The sequence below is a fragment of the Amblyomma americanum genome, chromosome 10, assembly GCF_052857255.1.
Source record: "Amblyomma americanum isolate KBUSLIRL-KWMA chromosome 10, ASM5285725v1, whole genome shotgun sequence".
Taxonomy (NCBI): Eukaryota; Metazoa; Arthropoda; class Arachnida; order Ixodida; family Ixodidae; genus Amblyomma; species Amblyomma americanum.
This window is the reverse complement of record NC_135506.1, coordinates 103,876,788-103,889,922: the sequence shown is the minus strand read 5'-3', so window position 1 is coordinate 103,889,922 and position 13,135 is coordinate 103,876,788.

The window sequence follows — 13,135 nt, the reverse complement described above, 5'->3', positions numbered from 1 at the left end:
CCATTCACTAACCCACCACGGGGCCGCTCTGCGAGCCCATATCCGGAAAACTAAAAGCAGCAACCGATTGAGGTGCGGCTGCTGTTCGTCGAACTGACGAAGATCCTCCGCCGCCGACGAACACGACGCAGAGACCATCTCGACGACATAATAACGACACGCCGCCGTCCCGACGAAGTCAGGAAGCCAAGACTACACCGACGAAAGACGACTTGACGACGCGACGTTCCAACTTCAACACGACGCAGCCGTGATCCGGCGCCAAGACCTAACTGCAACGCCAGACAAAGAACCACCGACTTCGACGTGCTTGTCGATGGCCATGCAGTTACCGCCTTAGTGGACACAGCGGCTGATTACTCCGTAATGAGTGGACATATCGCCGCCCAGTTGAAGAAAGTTAAGACCGCATGGGAAGGCCCTCAAATTTGGACCGCTAGAGGACACCTCATCACGCCGACTGGAATCGGCACGGCAAGAATAACCATTCATGACCGCACTTACCCTGCCACCTTCGTTATCCTCCAACAGTGTTCACGAGACGTCATTCTCGGTATGGACTTCCTGAACCAACAAGCCCTCGTAGTCACCACGCCTTGAGTGTGCTCGAAGATCAAGTGAGCATCCAGCCTCGCTCCAGCATTGTTATTTTGGTCGGCACCGAAATACCCGCTGACGTAGAAGGTGTCATCGAAGGCGACCAACGTCTACTGCTAGACCGTGAAATTTGCGTCGCAAGAGGAATCGCTCGACTGCATGGAGGGAAAACTGAAGTGTTGCTTACAAACTTCAGCCAGGAGTTCAAGCGCATGAACAAGGGCACGACGATCGCGTACATCGAGAAAATTCTGGAAACCAGTAATGCGTTTGTCCTCTCGGATACCGCCGCATCTACCCCGACGACCATGGATCCGGAACCAGACTACGACATTATTCCAAGTCTCCCCGTGATTAAGCAACAGCAGCTCAGAAGTCTGCTCCGACAATACAAAGGCTGCTTTTCGACGTCATCGAGGATTCGACAAACACCAGTCGCCAAGCATCGCATAATCACCGTGGAGTGCGCTCGACCACTCCGCCAGAGCCCTTACCGAATATCGCCGCGAGAACGTGAAGCTATAAGAGAACAAGTCGACGAAATGCTGCGCGACGACATCATCCAGCCGTCGAAAAGCCCGTGGGCATCCCCTGTTGTCCTGGTGAAGAAAAAGGACGGAACCCTACGTTTCTGCGTTTAATATCGTCGTCTGAACAAGATCACGAAGGACGTATACCCCCTCCCACGGATAGACGACGCATTGGATCGGCTCTGCAACGCAAAATACTTCTCGTCGATGGACCTCAAGTCTGGCTATTGGCAAATACAAGTCGACGAAAAAGATCGCGAAAAGACCGCCTTCATCACCCCAGACGGCCTCTACGAGTTCAAGGTTATGCCATTTGGACTGTGCTCGGCGCTTGTAACGTTCCAGCGCGTGATGAACACGGTTTTAGCAGGATTGAAGTGGCAGACCGGTCTCGTTTACTTGGATTACGTCGTTGTCTTCGCCGCAAATTTCGATGATCACCTTAGGTTTATGGGGGGGGGGGGGGTTAACGTTCCAAAGCGACTCAGGCTATGAGAGACGCCGTAGTGAAGGGCTCCGGAAATTTCGACCACCTGGGGTTCTTTAACGTGCACTGACATCGCACAGTACACGGACCTCTAGAATTTCGCCTCCATCGAAATTCGACCGCCGCGGCCGGGATCGAACCCGCGTCTTTCGGGCCGGCAGCCGAGCGCGATCGCCTTAGGCGACTTGCCACAGTACTAGATGCCATCAAGTCAGAAGGGATCACTCTGAAGCCACAAAAGTGCCGCTTCGCTTGCGATGAGCTTCTGTTCCTAGGCCACATCATCAGCAAGTCTGGAGTCCACCCTGACCCACAGAAGACAGCTGCCATCGCACAGTTCCCGCAGCCCATCGACAAGAAGGCAGTGCGTAGATTTCTTGGCATGTGTGCCTACTACAGGCGATTTGTCAAGGCCTTTTCACGCATCGCTGAGCCGCTGACACAGCTCACTAAATGTGACGTCGAGTTCAAGTGGAAAACGCCGCAGGCCGACGCATTTCAAGAACTCAAACGATGCATGCAGTCGCCGCCCGTACTTGCGCACTTCGACGAGCACGCCGATACCGAAATCCACACTGACGCCAGTAGCCTAGGCCTCGATGCCGTCCTAGTCCAGAGAAAAGATGGGCATGAACACGTGATAGCTTACGCTAGCCGGTCGTTATCAAAAGCGGAAGGCAATTATTCTACAACCGAAAAGGAATGCCTCGCCATCGTTTGGGCCACAGCGAAATTTCGCCCTTACCTATACGGCAGGCCATTCAAAGGGGTCAGCGACCATCACGCATTGTGTTGGCTAGCTAACTTAAAGGACCCTTCAGGACGGCTAGCACGGTAGAGCCTCAGACTACAAGAATACGACATCACTGTAACCTACAAGTCAGGACGAAAACACTCAGATGCCGATTGCCTATCACGCGCCTCCATTGACCCGCCGCCGCAAGATGACGAGGAAGATGACGCCTACCTTGGAATAATAAGCTCGGAAGACTTCGCCGAACAGCAACCAGGAGACCCGGCGCTAAAAGCCCTAGTCGATTATTTGGAAGGGCACACCGACGTTGTCCCTAGGGCATTTATGATAGCATCTGCCGCTGGTGTGGCGGAATTCCAACAACATATCATGTAGCATGGGGCTGCTCCGGTCCCAAGCCCCCCGAACTAGACAAACATCACTCCGAGGAACAGTGGGAGTCTGCCCTGCTCAGCTCTGACTTGGCGACGCAGCGAAAGCTGATATCCCAAGCAAGAACAACTGCGGTGGACATTGGGGACCTGAAATAAGGACTCCACCCAAAATCTGTATTTTCGCCTCTCCATCCTACCTTTTTGGAACAAATATTTTCTACTACTAGCACATTTAAGCGTGGATTGTCTTCGTTCACGCTTGAAAACAACCTACTCGTGAAGAACTTCGCACCAGTCTGCGCCAACTATCTTCTTGTTGTTCCGTCGGCGCTGCGTCCAGAAGTACTGCACGCCCTACATGACGATCCGACCGCTGGGCACCTCGGTTTCTCCCGGACGCTATCAAGGATACAAGAAAGATATTACCGACCGCACCTAACCGCCGATGTCGCCCGTTACGTCAAGGCATGCCGAGACTGTCAGCGACGCAAGACACTACCGACAAGGCCAGCGGGATTACTACAGCCGATCAAGCCTCCTTACCGACCTTTTCAGCAGATCGGGATGGACTTGTTGGGACCGTTTCCGACATCAACTTCCGGAAATAAGTGGACCGTCGTGGCGACAGACTATCTCACCCGCTTCGCTGAAACTAAAGCTCTGCCGAAAGGCAGCGCAGCCGTAGTGGCGAAATTTTTCGTCGAGAACATCCTGCTGCGACATGGTGCTCCAGAAGTCCTCATCATCGACAGAGGAACGGCTTTTACAGCAGAGCTCACGCAAGCCATTCTGAAATACAGACAGACAAGTCACAGGAGGAAAACTACCTACCATCCGCAGACGAATGGTCTCACGGAGCGCCTGAACAAGACCCTCGCCGACATGCTAGCAATGTACGTCGACGTCGAGCACAGGACGTGAGATGCGGTCCTGCCGTACGTAACATTCACTTACAACACGGCGGTGCAAGAAACAACACAGATCACGCCATTTAAGCTGGTTTACGGCAGGAACCCGACGACGACGCTTGACGCCATGCTGCCGCACGTCACTGACGAGGAAAATCTTGACGTCGCTACCTATCTCCAGCGCGCCGAAGAAGCTCGACAGCTCGCCCGCCTACGGATCAAGAACCAGCAGCGTACCGACAGCCGACACTACAACCTGCGACGACACTTCGTCGAGTACCAGCCCGGCGACCGTGTTTGGGTATGGTCCCCGATACGCCGACGAGGACTGAGTGAGAAACTATTGCGACCCTATTTCGGACCTTACAAGGTCATTCGACGTATTGGCTCACTGGACTATGAGGTCGTGCCAGACGGCATTTCGCATTCACAGCGGCGCCGCGCACGATCTGAAGTGGTCCACGTGGTGCGCCTTAAACTCTTTTACGAACGCTGACGAACTTCCTTATTTTTGTTGTTTTCTTTGCTACGAGTGCTTTACCTTATTTCGATTGTTTGCAGCATAGGGTGGATGCTTTTCAAGAGGGGGGTAAGTACGTACTTATCTTTATCGGGCGACCACGTTTCGCCACCTAACAAGTGTTATCTCACAGCGCGGGACGCGCCTGCATCTATCAGAAGTTACTGGCAAGTCATCGATGCTTCTATTCGCTGTCTGCTGTAGCCGAACCTTATGTTATCTGATTTCATCGCCCGACGCGAATGGTGTAGAACTTTGTGGAAGGCACGCGGGCCCCAACGATTACTCTGGAACATTCGACGACTGCTATATAACAGCCGACGCGCTTGACCCGCGGATCAGATTTTCGACGATCGATCGCCGACCGTGCTCGCCGCTACCGTTGTACTGTAAGTGTAGCCTCTTTTGTGGGCACAGGTTCGCCCAATAAAAGTTAGTTTTGTCTTCCACAGTATTGCTACTGTGTTCTTCAACGTCACCACCACGTGACAATATATAACAACTCGCTCTCTCAAAGCACTCATCTAAGAAGGAGGTAGGTGGAGGTGAATAAAAGTATACGAATTAAGGAGGACGCAGGTATGTGGAGAAATTAAATTGTTATGTGCAATGTTAAGAGACCGGAATATACTAGAGTAGGTCATGAAACAAACGTAAGCTAATGTATCCTAGTAGAAAAGAAGGAGAAAGTGCCATCGATTGGCATTGCTTTGCTAAGGCAAGTATAGTAACGTTCGTGAAGCGTAAGAGATTGAATATGTATGGAACGCAAAGGGTAGCGGTCGGATGTGGAAAGACTGGTGGACGGATGAAATTAGAACGTTTGCGCGATACGCTAGCGACAGCTGGGTCTGGACAGAATCAATTTCAAAGATTTGAGAGTGGGCTTTGTCCCGCAATGGGGGTAGTTCGCCTCATGACGATGTTGACACCTCCCAGCATGGCCATGATCCGTGCTTCGGCCCTCGCGAACCGCCCTCTAATTACTAGTATCAAAAATCGCGCACACTAGTTAAACCATCTGGTCATACAATACACACCAGGTAGATTCTATGAACCACATCCTCTTTATAGGGGCCACATCTTGCCTAAACTAGAGTTGATAAAAACTATACAACAAACATACTTCATTCTGCTAAAGTACCATTGGTATGAATATTAAACACGCTGGGATGCCAGGAAATAGAGTGGTACATCCATCCCCAGATATAATTATCCGTTCTCCCGGTATCCGCTGCTGTCATCAAACAAAGTAGAGTAAATCGATGCTTTAAAAAAAACATATATTAAAGCTTTACTATAAAGTAATGACAGCTACGTTTTTGTGCGCCCTTCTTCCTGGAAAGTATTCAGCTCCACCGTTACCAGCATTTCTCGCGGTATGTGCCTCGATACACTGATCGGCTACAGTTCCTTCCTCCGCCGCCTCTCTCTCACCTGTGCATGCCGGTTCTTGCCCTGTACTCTGTACTCATCGATGCGATTCCCTTTTCCCCTTTCACCGTGAAATTCAGTTCGTCATTACCTCTAGTGTTCTCATTCGGCGGCCCTGGCTGGCATCCGAAGAAACAATCTTTGCTTCCTCTGGCGACGTAAATTCCCAGGCGCAGGACATACCTTCGTACACAGTAGCAACAATATTTTACTGGTGCACCAGTTAAGGTGACGCTTCTGAGTTATGTGCTGTGGGCATTAGCGCTTGTGCTGGAGCCATATGCGACGGTAGAGTGAGAAGAGCAAAAACAGTGATGTGCTGCAGCCTACATCATTCACTGATCAGTAGTGTTGTCATTGCACAGCGACGCGAACTTTTTTGGCTTCACCTTCTTTCAGCAGGAACCACTGCACTGTGTAGAGCGGTGAACGGCACAGTTACCACGGCATACAGCTGGCGCAAAATGCCGTATTACACAATTATGCTGACTGTTAGACAGTTGCTTATATTAGCCAGTGAGCCAAGTGCCTAAAACTACATCTTCTCTCATGCTTCGATTAAGTCGGCAGCTGCGCCACGATAACGAGGCCCCCCCAAGCCCTTGAACTCAGTGACAACTTGATGGACGCGCTTTCTGAACTGCATCAAGAAAGGACTCCAGGTGCATCCATGGTCACTTTCACCTCTATGTGGCAACGGCATTAAATTACCACTAAGCACCAACAAACGAGCAGTCATGCCATAGATATTTCAATTGCGATACGTTTTCATATTCTGGCCCTGCCAGAGAATGAATCGCATGCGCGAACGGGCCGGTAAGTATATCTCCTAGATTACCTGTCAGCTTTTTGTTAAAGGTACGAAGAGCATGAATTCATGCTGGCTTTTATCGGCAGATTCCCACTGCTACACGAGAAAATTAATACTTTCTTCCTTCCAAAGAAACGCAGCTTTTGAAAATAGCATGACGAAACTTAAGGGGTGCCGCGATCACCACCTGATTAAACATTCAAACTGTGGTGCATCAATATTTGTCTTTTCTCTGCATATTTCAGCACTGATTTCTAGTGCATTATACTTAAACCTTTTTTGCAAACTTCACTCTTCCTTGCATTTATAACTAATTAGAATAATTTATTTAAATATGCTCAAAAGCAAAACGCCAATCTTGGTTCGTTTCGGTGTTTCTGCATTAAAATTCCTGCACCTTCGTTTTCATGCATCATTTTAAAGCGGCCGCTCATTTGAAGCCGTCATGGGCGAATGTGCAGACCTTTTCATATCCCGTGCACATAGCAAGAATTTTTGGCGTCCCTTTTCTCTTTCAACGATTTTTGTGAGTTCTGGTAGCGCTTACTGAAGCAAAAGCAACGAGAGATATATTTGAGCTGAGCTATTTCAAAAAGTAAAGTGTTTATACTATAAATCAAATGCTAGAAACATTAACAGCGTCGTTCAAAAATTTTTCAGAAAAATAGCGAATCAAAATATGATCCACTTTTTCCTCCAAAGCTTACCACTACCAGACGTTGAATAGAATGTTGGGAAAGACAAATCCTATAGCAACAGTATTGAGGTGGCTAATATAATCAAGCCGTGAATATAAATCTTCCTTACTAAAAGGCTTCGGCTTTCTAGTCGATGCTGTAGATTTCATTGATGTAGTCTCTGCAAGATATAACACAGTCTTCACTGAATGGTTGATTTCCAAAACACTGTCACACAATCAACGAACATAAGGGGCAAGTGCACCCGCAGTGATAACATAGCGCGAACATTGCCCAAAGATTTCTTTCAGATTATATTGCTTCCAGTTGGAGGAATAACTCTAACTCGTGTCTGCCTAATAGTGCTACTTTCGTAACACGTGGAGAAATACACAGAACCTATAATATTGGAAGGAAGATGTCGAGAATATGTGCTGTTCTCTATTTCAAGCCTACACAATCTGGTTTTGAAAAGCATCACACTGGAAACCCGCTCTCCCCTCACAGCCTGCACCAAAGAAAAGTGTGAATACTACAGCTCATTCCTGTGAAAGTACGTTTCCTAAAGGCCAGTTAGGGACTAAATAATCTGCATATTCCACACGATACCTGTCTAGGACGAAATATTAATCATTGAAATGCAGTTTAAAATTGTGTTTTTGCCTCATGAGCCTAATATATTCATTTTCTCAGTTGCTCCCGCTTTTTTTTTGTCCGCCTTTCCTGAACAATTTGAATCTATTTGCTTTCACTTAAAACTTGAACCCAAAGGCAGAATTCTCAACGAACGGCGTGATTTTTCCACTCATAAGGATATTGCCAAGAATTTCTACATATTGTTAGTTTGTCTGTTTATTGCAATTGAAATGACCTTGACACTTTAATCAGAATAAACGTGATTCGTTCAACCTCCATTGAGTTCAATCTAGCGCTGCAGCGCTGGCATTGTACCGCCCTATAATCATACAAATGCTTTTGATTAGAATAATGTGTATCAAGACAAAACTTTTCCAAATCTTTCTAGAAATTTAGGACATAGATCTCTGCCAGAATCTCTCAGCGAGCTCATTGGGGAAATTATCAAGGAACAAGCAGATCACAGCAATAGGCAAGACGAGGACAATGGCGCAAAATGCGTCCTTGGTGCGTGTCATCGTCGCTTGCGTTAAACAAGCCCACAGTAGAAGCATCCGCTTTACTTTTAATGACCAACGGTACTTTATCGCCCACTGACGTCACAAAGCATAATGGTGCGTTTTTGTTTTGCCTCCGCTGATATATCGCTGCTGCGGACTATATTGGACCGTCGACAAAGCAGCTAAATGTCACAGCCTCGAAAACACCATGGCTTCTTGTTGTGGCTTAAAATTTATTAACACCTCTTCACGCTAGCTAAAAATGACTAAATATTTAAACGTGGGATTTTGCGTTGTATATTAAGCCCTGAAAAAGATATACGCAAAAGTATTTCTTGAAGAGTCAGTACCCAGAACACTGCGCAACCTCGAGAGACCATGGGACACATTATGCCGTTTTCAATCAGGTAGTAATATATGAAAATATACTTGCACTGCTGTAAAATTCACGTCGGTCCTTAACGCACGTAAGCAATGCCTTAACGACCGCGATTTATAGCACGTTTCTGCAGTACAATACACACTGGTACCACATTGAGGTGTCTACCATTCCAGTGTCAATGTGAGACGTATCTCGGTGGTATCACGGAAGGAACGGCAAGTTGCTCGTTCGTGAAATTTTGCATTGACTAGACGTAGAGACTGCGGAGTGGATGGAAATAGTTGGCAAGAGTCAGGCTCGTTTGCGTTTATTCCTCTCTGCGGTCTTGTGGTGTAAATAAACATAGACGGAAGTTGACGCCATGTTTGGCTTACTTTGGAAGTGTTTGTTGCAGCTGAAACTTTTGCTCGAAATATAGCGAAATCAGATACAGCGCAACAAGGTCATGCCTTTCAAACTAAATCCTCCAACCAAAAAATAATGAACACGCATAGCAGCTGACGTTAAGATCCTAACAAAACGTCAATGCTCTTCGCTAGAGGGAAATTTTAAAGGCTTTCAGCTAGTGTGTTCTCTTTTATATGACCCTAGTTCCACATCAAATGATTCTTCAATAATAAAAATAAGCAATGACGAGAGTAAAGAAAAAAGCCGCATTCCTCCTGAAACAATCGCACACGACGAGTTCAGTGGCGTTTTCGGACACTGTTCTGAACGCCCACAAAAGCACGCCTTATCGCGTATTCAAACAGCATAACGGGTTATTCTGCCAGATAAATTATATTGATAATATTACCCCTCAATTTATTAACATTAGCAATCTTTTACGTTCCAAAAATGCATTCTTGACGAGATTTGTCATTTACAAGAATAGGGGCATCCCCCCTCTTAGAGTCGCACAAAGATTAACATTTCTCACCTGTTGGCTGTGAGGGCTCATTTCCATCTGGGGGTGTTTCTGTTGCTGCTGCAAGAGATAAATTCAAAGTTTTAGCAAAAGTGCATCTTAAAAGCAATTCTAAATTGTCACCGCTGATAAAACAGGCCGACGCAATGCAAAATAGCGCGGCTTGTGGCCAGCTGAGTATCGCTTCAAAATGTGGTTGATGTGGCGTTCAATAAAAATAGCAGGTAAATTCAAATGATTACCGCCATAAGAGATATTGGGGCTGTTAATTTCCGGAACCCTAGGTGGGTAGGTATTTTTTAGCACTCTTGGGATGCACTCGCATCGTCAAGCTACAGCGACGATGGCAGGACGCCTTCTTTCAACGTGCTGTGAAATTAGAGAGCCACGCAGAGGCAGGTTCCTTGCGGCTGAGTCAGAAGGCCAGGATGAACTCCTCGCAGAATCCTGTGAGATGCACTGCTCCAGTCTTGTTGTGCCTGTGCTGTCCGCTTTAGACATCAAAGTATAAAATCACGACATACGACCGGGGTATCCCGAGTATTGGTTCGAGGTTTGCTTACAGATTTATTTATTTTTAACTTAAAAGCCCTCTAGACCCTTCAGCTAAGGCGGCTACATGGCGATATAAAACGCGGAATTGCTTAATCAATGTTGAAAAGAAAAAAAAACTGCAGCTGGTGATATAAACTATCATTGTAAATACTAACAAATGTAAGTCATCCAAAAATCTCAAGAGATTCAAATCATAACAAAGAAGCGAAAAACGCGAGCAATGGAAAAGAAAATGTGGTGATCTATAAACTTTTTCTCAACAATATCACGAAATGAGATCAGGGTATTGAGGGAAAAGATTTGTTCACGGAGAATATTTAAAATCTTGACAGCAGGTTGGACAGAGGGTTTTTGCTTTAGAGTAGTGTGGTTTGAAACAATCTATTTGAAGTTTAAAATGAGCCACTGCCACCCACTTGCTAGCGCCGGCTTGCAGTCGGACTAGGTACACCGGGCCCTCTGGACATCCTTGCCGCCCTCTACGGGCGTCGGTTCGCTGAGCCGATCCTGACCGTACCTAGCGCTTTTGCGCCTAAGAAATGCTCTTCTTTTGAAGCTTTACCGGCTCTCCGTAATATTTTGATGGAGTTGCGGGGCTTTCTATCGCGCAGGAAGAACTTCCAGTACCCTGCAACGCCTTGCTGCACCACTTAGAAACGGCAGCTGTCCACAAGGTAAGCCATTTAAGAGCATTACATGCACAGGTAATTCCTGTCAGCAAAAGATCTTGAGCCCTGACTTGCACGCCGAGACTATCCAGAGCTCCATGAGTTCCTAACCGCGTTATCCCCGGGTCCTCACGGGGTCAAACCACTAGCCCAGTATCACCACCAGTCCAGATTTCAGGCGGATGTTGCTCGAAATTATGAATCTCAACAAGCTTAAGGACAGGGATTGACTTAACGCAGCAGTCTAGAACTAAGTGGCCAAATGAGACCGCCACCATATTCGTGGAGGACAAGACGCGTGCGTTCAATGAAGCGCGCCCTGCAGGAGAGGTTGGTGCACTACATCCATTCGGCGGATATAACTGCTGTGGATTTCCACCTGCCAATGCCCGGCAAACTCAGTGAGGCCAATCATCAGCTTTTCAGGAATATGGTGTGCGAACAGCTACAGAAGCTCTACTCTGTCTAGTAACACCTTAAGTGGGAAGCAGCATCTTCGATTTCGCTCGTGAACAATTACCTTTCGTGATGCAACCAACACAAATCTCCTGACACCTTCGCCGCTTTTTCAGATTCACGAACGCCATACGCAGGCCTGCGCAATTCCGCCGGAAATCTGCTGTCGGACTCCTACCTCACCGGCCAAACCGACCTCGCTGCCTGACGCACAATCACACGTCAGGAAAGCACACATGTGGTGCACATCAAACAAACAGCACTTGTGTTTTCACTGCACGATATGAATAAACCCCATACTGCGTCACTGGCCGTAACGTTGGAAGAATGTGAGAGAGATTTTACCAGAGGTATCCCGCCAACGCTACAGTTAACAACCTCGGGTCATTCACCTGCACCTGACGGCCAATGTCTCACCTGCGCCCTCGGTACGAGGCCACTCCCGGTACGGCTTCTCTCAGTGGCGTAGGAGTATAAAGGTGATCCCAGGCAGCTACCAGGTTTAACGTGAGGATCGAAGACAATCCAGGAAATGCCCCAGGAAATGCTACGCCTGGAGGACTTCCAACAACCGCCTGTTGTGCTTCCATTGCGGTGAGGCCGACCATATTCTTCGTAACTGCCCGTACCGACGTATCGGTCTGCGAGGATTTGTTGTTGGCGCCCTACTAGCACGCTTAGGCCAACGTCCGCCGGAAATCGACGAGTACCTACGTCGAGAAGCGTCGCCGCACCGCAGCTACGCAGCCCCGGTACGAGGAAGGTCTCCCAGCCCCCGTAAGGGAAACTAAAGACAGCAACCTCTGGAGGTGAGGTTGCTCACGAGCGAAGCACCAAAGATCCTCCAACGACCTCACCCCATGAAGACGCTGCACCCGCTACGCCGCAAGAAGACGCTTAAATCGCTGCACCAACGCCGCATAAAATGACAGCCCCGACCACGGCGGGACCTGCATTAAGAACGACGCCGCCACGCAGAAAAGCTTGACGACACGCCCCACCCGCAATTTGTGCACGCGAAGAAGCCGTCACTCGACGCTGAGGCCGAATTGCAATGCAAGAGCCAGGACATCAAACTTAGATGTGACTATCGACGGCCGGAAAGTTACCGCTCTTGTCAACACAGGAGCTGATTACTCGGTAATGAATGGAATATTCGCTGAGCAGCTGAGGAAATTCGTGACCGCAGGGGATGGCCATAAATTCGCATCGCAGGGCCACCTCATTTCGCATCAGGGCGATGCACAGCGCGAGTGACTGTCAAAGAACATACCTATCCTGCGGCCTTTGTTGTGCTACCGCAATGCTCCCACGAAGGTATCTTGGGCATAGATTTCCTTAAGTGAGCATCAGGCGATCATCAACCTGCAATCCAAGCGCCATTTTATCGCTTTGTTTTCGACGCAAGACGCGACTAGATTTATCTCAATTGATCGCAGCCGTGCAGAGCTCATTCTACGTTTTTCCGGAATGTTCTAGTAACTTTGCACGATTTATCTCAAAAGTTCGCTATCAGCTTTACATTCAGCATTGCCGACAGCGGCGAGCATTCTGTTTTCTTTTAAAAGAACGTTTGTCCGTATTCATTCCAACTGAGTGCCACTACACCACAATTCACTCGGGTAGTGCACTGGCTATCTACCATTCAATGTCAGTGGTATCACCATTTTTAAAGGCAACAGCACTTGTGCGTAAAATTTTGCAGGCACTTGACATATGAGCATGTGGAGCGCGTAGAAATATTTGCTAAGTCAGCCTCTTTTGCTTCTTTTCATCTCTGCGCTCTTGTGGCGTAATCAGAGACGAAAGCTGCCACCGACTTTGGCATTCTTCCGGATGTGTTTGACTGTTGCAGCTTAAAATTTTGCTCATAATGAAGTATGATCGGATACAGCGCTAGGACGCAGCGGCACTTGCTTCTCAAACTAAACCCGAGAAA